General features: G+C 37.2%; 1 protein-coding gene and 1 long non-coding RNA gene across 4 annotated transcripts in view; one reads left to right on the top strand and one right to left on the bottom strand.

Annotated features, from left to right (window-relative positions):
- GALNT13 (polypeptide N-acetylgalactosaminyltransferase 13) overlaps positions 1–14,976 on the top strand; it is an 829,184-nt gene that overhangs the window by 741,854 nt on the left and 72,354 nt on the right. The gene's annotated exons all lie outside the window — the stretch shown is intronic.
- The window catches only part of LOC132521828 (uncharacterized), a 54,300-nt gene continuing 45,559 nt past the window's right edge, over positions 6,236–14,976 (bottom strand). Inside the window, exon 4 of the long non-coding RNA XR_009540965.1 lies at positions 6,236–6,472. This is a non-coding gene — a long non-coding RNA (uncharacterized LOC132521828). The remainder of the gene's footprint in view (positions 6,473–14,976) is intronic.

Raw genomic sequence — 14,976 nt, 5'->3', positions numbered from 1 at the left:
TTGTTACTGCACACAGGCTTTCTCTAGTTGTGGTGAGCAGGGGCTACTCTTAATTGTAGTGCACAGGCTTCTCATTGCAGTGGCTTCTCTTGTTGTGGAGCACAGGCTCTAGGGTGCACAGGCTTCAGTAGTTGTGGCTCGTGGGCTCTAGAGCGCAGGCTCAGTAGTTGTGGTACATGGGCTTAGTTTCTCCGTGGCATGTGGGATCTTCCCGGACCAGGGCTCGAACCTGTGTCCCCTGTGTTGGCAGGTGGATTCTTAACTACTGTTCCACCAATGAAGTCTCATCTCATGTATGTCTTAACTAATTTGTCCTTCTGTAGGTGTGTGGGTTTCATGAGTTTCTCATGAATGATATATGTGTATGCATATGTTAATACATGCATGTAAATGTACATGTTCATATGGGAGTGTGAGTGAACATGATTATTAAGAAGAATTATTTTTTTACATCTTTATTGGAGTATAATTTCTTTACAGTGTTGTGTTAGTTCCTGCTGTATAACAAAGTGAATCAGCTGTATGTATACATATATCCCCTCCTTCTTGCATCTCCCTCCCACCCTCCCTATCCCACCCCTCTAGGTGGTCACAAAGCACCGAGCTGATCTCCCTGTGCTATGCGGCCGCTTCCCACCAGCTACCGATTTTACACTTGGTAGTGCATATAAGTCCATGCCACTCTCTCACTTCGTGCCAGCTTACCCTTCCCCCTCCCCATATCCTCAAGTCCATTCTCTACGCCTGCATCTTTATTCGTGTCCTGCCCCTAGGTTCCTCAGAAACATTTTCTTTTTTTTAGATTCCATATAATATATATGTGTTAGCATATGGTATTTGTTTTTCTCTTTCTGACTTACTTCACTCTGTATGACAGACTCTGGGTCCATCCACCTCACTACAAATAACTCAATTTCATTCTTTTTTATGGCTGAGTAATATTCCATTGTATATATGTGCCACATCTTCTATAGACATTCATCTGTCATTTGACACTTAGGTTGCTTCCATGTCCTGGCTATTGTAAATAGAGCTGCAGTGAACATTGTGGTACATGACTCTTTTTTTTTTTTTTTCCCTGCGGTATGCGGACCTCTCACTGCTGTGGCCTCTCCCGTTGCGGAGCACAGGCTCCGGACGCGCAGGCTCAGCGGCCATGGCTCACGGGCCCAGCTGCTCCGTGGCATGTGGGATCTTCCCGGACCGGGGCGGAAACCTGTGTCCCCTGCATCGGCAGGCGGACTCTAAACCACTGTACCACCAGGGAAACCCCATGACTCTTTTTGAATTATGGTTTTCTCAAGGTATATGCCCAGTGACACTGGGAATTTTTTTTTTTTTTTTGCGGTACACGGGCCTGTCACTGTTGTGGCCTCTTCTGTTGCAGAGCACAGGTTCCGGACGCGCAGGCCCAGCAGCCATGGCTCACGGGCCCAGCCACTCCGCGGCATGTGGGATCCTCCCAGGCCAGGGCACGAACCCATGTGCCCTGCATCGGCAGGCGGACCCCCAACCACTGCGCCACCAGGGAAGCCCTGGGAAATTTTTTAATCTTATTTTTAAATCAGATGATTTCTTGGCATTTGTGAGAGAGGAAGATTAGCCTTTGCACTTGGTCCACTAACAAAATCAATCCTAGACCTTCTAAATTTAACAATAAAGGAAAAATCACTCTGTAGCTTTAGTCTATGCATTAACCTTAAATTATTTAAAAGAGACTTTAAAAAGGAAATAAAATGCAGTTATACAGACATAGTTCCTCTGACTTAAAAGTAATAGTTCATTCACTCATTCACTTAACAAACATTCATTATTTAATATGTACCAGGCATTCTTCTAGGTCCTGAGGATGTAGAAGCACAAGAAACAGACAAAGGTATTATTTTTATGAGCTCACCTTGTAGCATGAAGACAGACAATAAATGAGATAAGTAAATAGTATGTGTGATTGTGATAGTAGCTAAGGAAATTAGTGGATAATGAAAGGGTACTAAGCGGAATGGCCATGCCATTTTAGATAGGGTGGTCAAGAAAGGCCTCACGGAGAAACTTCAGTGATTTGACCATCCTGGCACAGTGGACTCCTGCTGGAATGAAGCTCAGGGGTCTCTAAGGACATGCCAGCCTTTTGAGGTGCATCCCATTTTAGCTGGGTTATTCTGACCTACCTCCCCATGACCAGGTTCCTATGACCCCCATCATCTGGGAGTACCCTTAAACCCAAGCAGACTACTCAAATTTCAGACCCCATGACCATTTCACCTCCAGTTTCCTGTCCAGGGAACTGACGCAGGGAACACCAATTCTCTGTAAGAGAATCCTATCCTTATATACCACACTTACATTCAACCCCCATTCAAGAAGCTCACAGGGATCATAGCAGGAGGTTGCTCTGCTTTACTTGCTCAACGTTCAGATTAAAATTGATTATTTGTTCCAGATGTTACTGTGCCCTCCTGGCTGGCTACCTTACAAATGACCTGAAATGTGTTGCTTTGTGCCTCTTCTCTTGAGACAGTCTAGAAGTGTATTATAACTAATATGTTAGAGAGAATGTCTTCTTCATGAGCTTCCTTCTAATAAGAAAGCCTGAACTCTAGGAAAGTTACTTCAAAACAATTATTCAGCTTCTCTGTTGTAGGTGCCAAATCTAATGTAGTTTACACATGCATAAAAATTGCATTTCCTTTTTTCTGTGTTAAACAATGCAGAGGGCAGGTTGGTTGCAACAATTTCGTGTATTACAAAGGCATGTATGTAAAGTCATGTATTACAACGTCAAAGAGTTTTTCTCTGATTAACCATAATTAGTTTGTCTTACATAATTAGGAATCTTCTCTCTGCACTTAAAATTTGATAAACTGTGACTTAGAAAAAATGTTAAATGCCCAGTCTCATGAAGATTTCTTGTTATGCTATGTAAAATGGAACCATAATAACAGCAATAATTTCAGAGAACCTGTGTGGCTGGAAATACATAATGTGTGCTTAATAGATGATACCTAGCTCTTTTAAGCAGAAAACGAAACTACATCAGCAGCACTTGTTTTCAAAACCACCTAAATTTTAGTCATTTGCCCATTTTGGCAGGACTGTTGAAAAATTTGTATTTGTGTATGCTAATAAAACGTATGTCGTATTGGCTAAGGACTAACAGTATGTTCTAATAAAATAAACCCACCATCCAAAATGCTATGTAGCTTTTCCTCCTTTTTAAGAAAGCTTGAAATTGGATTTTATTAACAAGGTTTGATCAAATGTTCTTAATCTTTTGTTAGTGTTACTATTAACCATCTTTAAGAGTAGAGACCTTGGTTTTGAAGCTATGAGTGAAAGTTAAAATATTGCTTTAGTGTAAATAATTTTAAAGGAATTCATTTTTGGTCTATTACCATTATCAGTATTCTCCCACATTTTCAGTTCCATAGAAGGCTGTTGGATTCTCATGTTGTATATCTAGAAGAAACTTTTAATAATCACCTAGAAACTATTTAAATGTAAAAGCATACTGATGTGTTAATAATTACTGAATATTACTTAATTACCTAATATTACATAAGTCCTATAGTGTCTGTATTCTGTAAATGTTGAAACAGCATTGGTTTATTGTCAAGCAGAAGTCTATAATTATACCATATAGTAAGTAACCATACAATTTTAATGTTCTTAAAAAACTGTGATGAATTTGATAATACTGCCTTGCAGAGTATTTCTTAACTCAGTAAACACTGAACATTGGGAAGGAAAAAAATACAAGATTGAAGACTACCTAAAAAAGATGAAAGGGATTAAGATTGGTGAGCCCTGTGAAAGTATTAATAACTAATAACTATTATCTGAAGTAGCAAATTTCTTAATCCATGACTCAAATCACTGAAAATTGCTTTAAAATTTTTCCAAGCCAGCAGAAGGAATGCAATTATATTTTTAAAAATTCCCATTTGTATCTAAAAATTCAAAAAGTGGAATAAATAAGACTGTAATCTATTATTAGATTATGAAATACTATACTGTAAAGTTTATATAACTGAACAAAAAGCGTTTATAATTTTTTGACATAACAATAGTTAAAATATTCGAGCTCTCACTTTGTGCCAAGGTACTTTGTATACAGTATCTAATTTATTTTTTCACAATGATTCTATGAAGTAGTTACAGTTATTACCTCTATTGTACCTTATACAAGTAAAGTAGTTTATTCAGGGTCATATGGCTAGTATGTGGTGGGTCTGGAATTCATAGTCAGGTGGATCATTCACACATGCAATACTGTAATTAGTCATCTAAGTTTCTGTTGCTCTAGTTTTCAGTCTAATCCTTTTTTTTTTTTTTTTTTTTTTGTGGTATGTGAGCCTCTCATTGCTGCGGCCTCTCCCGTTGCGGAGCTCAGGCTCCGGACACGCAGGCTCAGTGGCCATGGCTCCCGGGCCCAGCCGCTCTGCGGCACGCGGGATCCTCCCGGACCGGGGCACGAACCCGTGTCCCCTGCATCGGCAGGCGGACTCCCAACCACTGCACCACCGGGGACGCCCCAGCCTAATCCTTTTTAGACTCCAGTACGATATTTGAGAAAAATGGTGTTAGAATATCTTTATGTATACTTAAATGGATCATGTATTAATACATCCAGATGTTCAACTTTAAAAGACTTTTTAAATGTATATATTAAGAAGTAAATGATTATCTAAATAATTTCAAAATATTCTCCCCTAATTTTTTTTTTTTTAGTTTTTCGTAGTTTTCTAGGAAGTTTTTTTAAGATGATAAAGAAAACATTTCAGATACAGTCTAAAATGACACAAAAAGGCAATGGACTATCTATTGATGTGTAATAACTTACCACAAACCTAGTGGCTTAAAACCACACCCATTTTATTGTCTCACATGTCCTGTGGGTCAGGAGTCTGGGCAAGGCCTAATGGGGTCCTCTGCTTCAGGGCCTCTCACATGGCTGCAATCAACATCTCAGCCAGGGCTGCTGTTTCACTCAAAGCCCAACTGGGGAAGGATCTGCTTCCAAGTTCACATGATTGTTTTCAGAATTTAGCTCCTTGCAGATTGTCAAAGTGAGGGGTTCAGTTCCTTGCTGGTTTTGCCAGCAGTTTCATGCCTCTCCATTGAGAGAGTTGCACATTGCAGCTTACAACAAGGCAGCTTAATTCACCAAAGCCAATAAGGGAGACAGCAGCTTAATTCACTAAAGCCATCAAGGGAGACATCTTGCCAGCAAGATGTACGTTACGATCTTAATGTAACGTCATCACCTTAGTGACATCCTCTCACCTTTGTCATATTCTCTTTGTTAAAAGCAAGTCACAGGTTCTGCCCACACTCAAGGAAAAGGGACCACAACAGGGACCTGAATTCCAGAAAGTGGGGACAATCAGGGCCGTTTTAGAGTCTGTTTGTCACAGAAAATAATACAGAAATAAAGAATGATTAATCCTTGGTAATAGACAAAGAAAAATAACTTTTATTTCCCTAAATATTCCTAAAAAATAAAACCAGATGGCATTTTGTGTAAAGCCCATCCAATTCACTCTCCATCTCACCACACCCATAGTTGATTAACATTGCAGCTCAATGATCACTTCCTTGGAGAAGCCTTCCTGACCTCTCCTCCCTAACCACCAGCTAGGATCAGCTGCCTGTTCTATGCTTTTATACTCTGAACATATCTCAGATACATTTGTAATTTTACATTTGGTAATTTTCATTTGTGTTGGTTATTTGATTCACTACTGACTAAGCCGTGAGGGAAGAAACTGTATGTAGTTTTTGTTCAACACTTTATTTCTATCACCCAGTACAGTATATAACACAGAGAGAGAAACAGTGAAAACATACTGTATGAAGAAACACGTTAAAAGCACTGAACTGAAGTCGAGAGACCTAGGTTCCAATGCAAGCTCTTTCACTTATCAGCTGTGCTACTTCATGCAGGTCCAATTAGCTTTCTGAGCCTTAGGGGTTTTTTTTTCATCTATGAAAGGTCAAGTCTAACTCAGTTACAATTTTGATGCAATTTTGTGATTTTATACAGCTCTTTATCAGTAAATATTTACTGCACTGAAATTTTTTCCCCAAGTTTTCAGTAACTACCTCCTTTATTTTCTGACCAATGATGTTGAGGTTTTAACCTATTTGCAACAAGCAAAATCAAAGGACAGGAGAAATAATGTGAGACACTTGAATCAACATTTGCAAGTTTATATTTTAAGAAACTCTCCTGATTTCTTCAGAGTTTGTGCATTTGAATACCATAGCTATGGTATGATTCAAAATGCTTTCCTTTCCCTTAGACAAATCAAACCTTCACCAGAAAACAAAAAACTACATTATACACATGCTGTTCCTTTCAAGATGTTGGCATCCTGCCTTCCCCTTCAGCTGCCCAACCCCCCAGAGGGTTTGTTGAATTAGATGGTAGCATAGACTTAGACCGGTGACATCCTAAGAACAATACGAAGCTCTAAAAAAAAGAAGAGAGGCATGTTAGAATTCTCTGTGTAATGGAGTACTAGACTCTGATGTAGAAGAATATTTTAGCATCACAATAGTACAGCTGACACACTTGGCCTGTTTTCATCATTACTGAACGTTGTCCTTACTTGGTAACTGCGGAGAAGTTCTCATACCAAGCAGTGTTAAGTGTGGTTTGTGAACTGTATCTTTTGTATGCAGTAAATAAACTTTGCTTTGCTTTCACTATCAAGTCTTTGACATGACTGGTGCTAGAAGACGATAAATACTGCATGGGAAACCCAGGAACAATATGTTACTCTACCTTTCCTCCCAATCATAAGTCAGACTCATGCTTACTGAAATTTGTGTCATGGGTTGCTCCATAGTAAGAGTGCACAGTATCCCTGGGGTGACCAATGACTCTTCTGTAGCCTTTTTCAGCTCACTCATGTGTAGTAGTTCAGGACAGAAGGGGGAAATTTTGTTGTTGACAATGGAGGTTGAGAATATTTTTATAATTTTTATTTCAAAACAGAAATCAATATGTTCTCTTAGAAGTTTTTTTTTTTTCTTTTAATCTGAATTCCTACTGTTTTTAGTAGTGTCCTTCTTAACTGAAAAACCATGATTACGGAATCTGTGTTTTTCTTGTGTGGCGTATGTGTCCAAATCACCATAATGCACAAACGTAGGTAGGGGAAATATAAAGTACAGAGATGTGTGGAGCTGCAGCTTCATTTTACTAGTACTTTGGGGTTAGAAAAATGCTTGGATTGAGACCTTAAATGATACCTATAGGAGTGCAATTCTGAATAGTCTTGGAAGTGAGGTATGCTGTGCTTCCCACTGAAAGGGCATCAGGGCCAATGTTAAAGTTGTTGATTTCCCACTCCATCTGATATACAACAGAAGTGCACAGGCTCAGAGAATTACTAGCCTACTCTTCTGTGATGGGATGATGTGCCCCTTGAGGTCCATATCCACATTAAAACAATTATCCACATTAAAACAATAGCAAACATAAGAGGTAACATTTAGTAAACACTTACTGTGTATCATGCACTGTTTAAGTGTTTTACTTGTTAACTCATTTAATAATCACAATAACATTCTAAGGACGATGCTATTATTATGCCCATCTAATAGAGGAAAAAACTGAGGCCCTATGAGGTTACATAAATTGCTCAATATCACACATCTAGTACATTGCAGAGCAGAATTCAAACCCAGGCAGTGAGAACCAGTCTCTCTCTAAGTGAACTGGTGTGTTCTTGATCTCCTTTAATCATATCTCCACATATTCAGACTTATTTTCCTTTGCTGATAAACAAATATTTAAAAGGTACAGAAGTCATTCCTGTTGAAATACACACACACACACACACACACACACACACACACACACACACACACACACACACACACACACACACACACACACACACACACACACACACACACACTGTAGGTTTACATTTTGTTAGCCTAAATAATGAAGAACTATGTGTACTTACTATTTCTTCTGTTTGAAACGTGCTCCACAATATAATCTCAGGTATTGCTTTAGTTTATAAAATGTAATAACCAATTCACACTAGTCTTCCTGGGCCATATTAGTTTTTTTTTTTTTCCTAATAACTCACAATCCAAAAACATAATTAGATTTACTTATTGGCTTTGCAGACAAGGCTGACAAAATACAGACTAGGAAAATGCACTCAAATATTTAAAATTGTTAATGATGTTCTTTGTTAATGAAACCAGGTAATGCTCTGGAGCCAAATTTTGTATACAATTATTTCTCCCCCCACCCCGCCTCCCTCTCTCTGTCAACACTTTCAGTAAGTGTTAAGTAGTAATTTTAAGTCATGAAAGCAAATAGAGGCATATTTCTTAAATAGAGACATACTTCTCTCTCTTTTTTAAGTTTTATTGGAGTATAGTTGACTTACTATGTTGTGTTAGTTTCAGGTGTACAGCAAAGTGAATCAGTTATATATATACATATGTCTACTCTATTTTTTTTTTTTTTAGATTCTTTTCCCACATATGCCATTACAGAGTACTGAGTAGGGTTCCCTGTGCTATGCAGCAGGTTCTTATTAGTTATCTATTTTGTATATAGTAGTGTATATATGTCAATCCCAATCTCCCAGTTTATCCCTCCCCCTCCCCCTTATCCCCTGGTAACCATAAGTTTGTTTTCTATATCTGTGACTCTACTTCTGTTTTATAAATAAGTTAATTTGTACCCTTTTTTTTAGATTCCACATATAAGCAATATCATATATGATATTTGTTTTTCTATGTCGTCTTCACTTAGTATGACAATCTCTTGGTCCAACCATGTTGCTGCAAATGGCATTTTCATTCGTTTTTATGGCTGAGTAATATTCCACTGTATATATGTATATGATGGACATTTAGGTTGCTTCCATGTCCTGACTATTGTGCTGCCATGAATATTGGGGTGCATGTATCTTTTCGAATTATGGTTTTCTCTGGGTATATGCCCAGGAGTGGGATTGCTGGATCATACAGTAGTTCTATTTTTAGTTTTTTAAGGAACCTCCATACTGTTCTCCATAGTGGCTGTACCAATTTACATTTCCACCAACAGTGTAGGAGGGTTCCCAAGACATACTTCTTACACACACATATATGGGAGAAAGTGAGAGAGAGATAATGAGATGGAATGAAAAAGAGGGAAGAGAGAACATGTGCCAGAGATTAGTACAACTAATATTTAAAGAATAACTATTGGCACCAGGTACTGTTCTAGGAACTGAACATAAATACACGCATCAATGAATATATGTGTTTGTATTTACTACCATTGTCTCGGTTTAATTAAAATCTTGCAATGGAAACTTGCTAATGAAAAAATTTGAAAAGCATATAGAATTTTTCCCCCAACAAAGGTTTTTCTCTAATAGGATCGATTTATGTCCTGTAAATGACTAATTTTTTTGCTTAGACATAGAAAATACAGTAAAGCTATGTTTCTCAATACATTTTCAATGGAGTATTATTGTCAAAATTTTTCAGAAAGGACAGTTAAATCTGGGAAATATTATTTTTGATATTCAAAATGCACTGTAACATAGTAAAGGTTATGAGAAGTCTTGTAGCAAAGATACTTATTTGACTTTAGCTCATTGTTTCTATTAAAATATGACCAGCTAATAAATGTTTAAATACTATATTTCGTCTAATTTAAACTGTCATCAATTTAAAGATCACCATTTTCTTATTTGCTGCTGAGAAAAAGTCTCCACTTTAAGTATAATGTATCACTTCCTTTTCACTTAAAATTATTTTGTCCCTATTACGGGAACTCTTTCAGACATAAACTATTCAGATAGCTGTTTGATCATATGTCATTCTTGTACTACAAAGAATTTGTTTTAAATAAGCAAAATAAATTGGTAAAGCAACTTCTTCACATTTGGAGGCTGACCCTTTTGAATCACTTTTCAATGCAGATTTACTGGTGTGTATGTGTTTTCCATCCGCTGTCATTCTCAGTACCATCAAGATGATTGATAATGTGGGCTTTCTTAAAACATTGTTATTCCTGGGATTTTCTTTAAAGTCCCTAAAACCATTCATGAAATTTTCATCTTAGCACTTTCTTGATCTTACCAGAAGTATCAAAGGAAAGTTTTTCAGACAATAATCAGGATGTATTTAAATGCCTATTGATTTAAATTTGCATTAATTAATTACTGAAACTGCAATTGGCTTGTTATTCTACAAAGAGGAAAACAAGTTTGCACATGTTCAAGCAGCATCAGTTACAATACAATGTGTTCTCCGCTCGAGCAATTGTAAGATGCCATTGATTATAAAATATATCACTACTTCAGAGAACATATAATAATATGTGTCACGAAACTGAAGAAACAGTTACTTCCAGCATCCTGCAGAACGAGGAATGGATAGTACAAAATTCGTGAAGCATTTTATGGAAATATTTTGGTTGATCATTCAATTGCACACTGAAACTTTCTGGCTTGTATTTAATTGTCAAATCAGTAGAAAAACTCCCAATTATGTCATTACTGATCATTTATTTCTGTGAATTCAAGTTTGTCCTGGACCTTGGATCACATTGATCTGTTAGGACTGGAAGAATTTGCCAAGTGGATCCTACATTACCATGTCATGTACCACCATCCAGGGAAAGATATCTCTGTACAGGTTTTTCAAAGTTTCTCCAGTTTTTCGATGTTATTCTAGTAGAGTGGGCAAGAGCTTGGACTGTGATAAATGGATGTGAATGACTTCTAATCCTCCTCCTGATATTTTCTAAGTAAGCTTGAGCATGTTATTTAACCTTTTAAAGTCTCAATTCTTTCATCCTTAAAAATAATAATAGATAGGGATACTACAGAGATTTAACGAGAAAGTATGTATGAGAGTATCTATAGTGGACTTTAGGAAAAAACATGAAGTGAAAAAATTTAAGAATTATTTTACATTTAAAGTAATTACTGATAGGTATGCACATACTGCCATTTTGTTAATTGTTTTCTGGTTATTTTTGTAGTTTTTTGTTCCTTTCTTCTTTTGCTCTCTTCCCTTGCGATTTGATGACTGTGTTTAGTGTTATGTTTGAATTCCTTTCTGTTTTGGGTGTGTATCTATTCTAGGTTTTGGATTTGTGGTTAGTATGAAGTTCATATATAACAGCCTTTATATATAAATATTTCAAGTTGATGATCTCTTAAGTTTTGATGCATTTTAAGAACCTGCATTTTTACTCCCCCTTCATGTTTGTTATTGACATCATATTTTACATTTTTTTGTTTCATGTATCCTTTAATTACTTATTGTGGATATAGATATTACTACTTTTGTCTTTTAACCTTCCTACTAGTTTTATAAGTGGTTGATTTACTGTGTGCTTGCCTTTACCAATGAGATTTTTCCTTTTGTAATTTTCATATTTCTAGTTCTGGTCTTCTCTTAAGCTTTTGCTTGTCTGTAAAACTCTTTATCTCTCCTTCAAGTCGAATGATAGCCTTTCCAGGTAAAATATTCTTTATTGCAGGTGTTTTCCTTTCATCACTTTGGATATAGTGTGCCACTCCCTTCTAGCCTGCAATGTTTCTGCTAAAGTCAACTGATAGCCTTTATGGGAGTTTCCTTTAAAAATGTTACTAGTTGCTTTTCTCATGCTGCTTTTAAGATGCTCTCTTTATCTCTAATTTTTGCCATTTTAATTATAAATTGTCTTGCTGTGGACCTCTTTGGGTTCATCTTGTTTGGGACTCTCTGTGCTTCCTGGATCTAGATGTCTGTTTCCCAAGTTAGGGAAGTTTTCTGCTATTACTTCTTCAGATAAGTTCCCTTACCCTTTCTCCTATTGGGACTCCTATTATGCAAATGTTAGTATACTTGATGTTTTCACAGAGGTGTCGTTAAACTATCAGCATTTAAAACTTTTTTTATTTCTCTGTTCAGCTTCAGTGATTTCTACTACTCTTTCAGTCCACTGACTGTATCCTGTGTGTCATCTCTGTACTGTTGATTCCTTCGAGTGTATTTTTTTATTTCAGTTACTGTACTCTTCAGCTCATTTTGAGTCGTCTTTATATTTTTTAACTCTTTGTTAAAATTCTAAGTTCATCTGTTCTTTTCCCAAGTTTGTTGAACATCTTTACGGTTATTCCCTTTAAGCCTTTGTCAGGTAGGCTATTTATCTTCACTTCATTTAGCTTTTTTCTATGGTTTTATCTTGTTCCTTCGTTTGGAACATATTCCTCTCTAGCCTCATCTTGCCTAACTTTCTGTGTTTATTTCTATGCATTAGGGATGTTATGTTTTCCAGTGTTTAAAATGTGGCCTTATTTAGGTGACTTCCTATGGGGCCCAGCAGCACACGCCCCTCTGATCACTAGAGCTTTGTGTTCTTTATGCTCTATGTGGGCAGCATGTTGCCTTCTGCTGTGGCGGAGCCGACTACTGTTGGCTTGCTGATAGGCAGGGCTGGTCCCTAGCCAGGTTGATTGCCAGGCCTTGCCTGGTGTGGTGGCTGCTGGCCCCCTAGTGAGCAGGATTGGGTCCTGGAGTGGCTGGCTGCAGAGCCCAGTGTGGTGCAGGGCTGGTTTCTGCCTGCTGGTGGGCAGGGCCAGGTCTTAGAGTGACTGGTTGATGACCAGGGATGCCAGGGTTGGTGCTAGTGCACTGATGGTCCAGGCTGGTTCCCAGCATGGCTGACTCTGGGACCCGGGGGTCATGGGACTGGTGCTGGCCTGCTGGTATGCATGGCCCAGTCCCCACTCAGCTATCTGCATACCTTGGGGAATTGGGGCTGTTGCTGGCCCCTGGCACTTACAGGGTAGAGGGAGGATTTCAAAATGTCACTTGCCAGCAATAATATTATAGGAGTAAAATGAGCCCCCCAAAATGGCTGCCTCCAGTGGCCAACTCCTTCTTCATCCCCAGAAGGAGGCCCAGTTGTCTCCTGCCTTTCCAAGATCAGCAAATGGGTCTAACCCAGGCTCCTTTCAAACTACCCTCTCTGGGCTTTGATTTGGATTGTATGAGATTCTGCATGAGCCCTTTAACAGTGAAATCTGTTTCCTATAGCCTTCCCACTCTCCTGAACATAAGCCCTGCTGGTCTTCAAAGCCAGACATTCTAGGGGCTCATCTTCCTGGTGCAGGAACCCTGGGCTAGGTGGCTCAATATGGGGCTCAGACCCCTCATTCCTTGCAGAGAACCTCTATAATTGTGATATCCCTCCCATTTGTGGGTTGCCAACCCTGAAGTTTTGGGTTCTGACTATACTGTGTCTCCATCATTCCTACTAATCTTACTGTGGTTCCTTTTTTTTTTAAATTTTTATTTTATATCAGAGCATAGTTGATTAACGATATTGTTAGTTTCAGGTGTACAGCAAAGTGATTCAGTGATACATATGTATGTATCTATTCTTTTTCAAATTATTTTCCCATTTAGGTTATTACAGAATATTGAGCAGAGTTCCCTGTGCTATAGAGTAGGTCCTTGCTGGTTATCTATTTTAAATATAGCAGTGTGTACATGTTAATCCCAAACTCTCAATCTATCCCTTCTCCCCACCCAGTAACCATGTTCGTTCTCTAAGTCTGTGACTCATATCATACTATGTGGTTCCTTCTTTATGTCTTCAGTTGAAATAAATCTTCTGGTCATTAGCATAGATAGTTATTATGCAAATAGTTATAATTTTGGTTTGTCTCTGGGAGGTGAGTTCAGGGTCTTCCTACTCCACTGTCTTTGCCACCTTCTGACCTGCCCACACTTTTAACTATTAAGATCAGATAAACTTAAATAAATTGAGAAGTTGTCTGATATTTGATTGTTCTATGTGCTGTTGCTCTCAGCAGAAGCTGTGATCTTTGTACAATTCATTATCTCATTTTTATTCCGTTAAAATAAAATTGAAGTAATAATAGTAAATGATAAATTTAACAGATAATCACTGTGTATTATTAGCTGGCATGGGTCATCAGCCTCTTAATATAGTTCTATCCAGTGACTTCCTAATGAACGGTTATGAGCCTGGGTAACTTATATGCAAATTAAGAATGGGTAAAAATTAAAATGGCAGATTAAAAGAGTATTTTTAAATTAAAAAAAATATTCCAACTAATCTGCTAAACATCTGACACAATATAGTACTTAGATACTCTAGAATACAGTAATCCCTAGTTGGCTTAAAAATGATCTATCTTTTTATTACACTTGAGAAGAAAGAAATGTAGATCCTTATTCAAAAAGCTTTTGATGACAAGTTTTCAAAGAAAATAACAAAATAAGGACGATTTTCTCTTTAGAAGGAATTTTGAAAATATCAAAAAATTCTTAGCTGAAACTATGTATACGTATCTATAATAAGTATATTGTTAATATATCATTGTATCTATAAGTATATTAATATATCATTGTACATAAAAACTTTGTACAGTTTTAACTTTTGTGCTTAAGGAAAAAGATTTTTTAACGTTTTTTTCTTTTTCTTTTTTAGTAGCAAAGGGAACGTACTGTTTTTATTTTTCAGTTATTTTTGTTCCATGTATTTTCATTCTACTCAGTTATGACAGTGTAATAAAACTTCTTTATATTTTATTTACTTCCCATATTTTATACAGACATAATTATTTCAATACAGCAATTATATTTTGTCAATTAGGTATACCATTGATTTACTTAAGAATTCTCTTATTGAAGGAAATTATTTCCCATTTTCTCCACTTTAAGCTATGCTGCAATATGTATTCTTATGCACAAAACTCTAAACTTTAATCTATAATCAGGCTATTCTGTCATCAGGTACTTTGATTATAGGTAACCAGAACTATTAGGCTTATTAGGTATCTACTTGGGAGAACTTAACTGAGATTATTATGACCTTCTATCTATTATCTATTTAAAGAATTAAAGCATAATTGTTCTATGTATCTAAATTCAATACTACCATGAAATAGATTTTAAAATGATGAATGACAGGTGCCCATA

The sequence above is a fragment of the Lagenorhynchus albirostris genome, chromosome 6 (genome assembly GCF_949774975.1).
Source record: "Lagenorhynchus albirostris chromosome 6, mLagAlb1.1, whole genome shotgun sequence".
Taxonomy (NCBI): Eukaryota; Metazoa; Chordata; class Mammalia; order Artiodactyla; family Delphinidae; genus Lagenorhynchus; species Lagenorhynchus albirostris.
The sequence above is the reverse complement of the archived record's forward strand: the minus strand, read 5'-3'. Positions and strand labels throughout refer to the sequence as shown.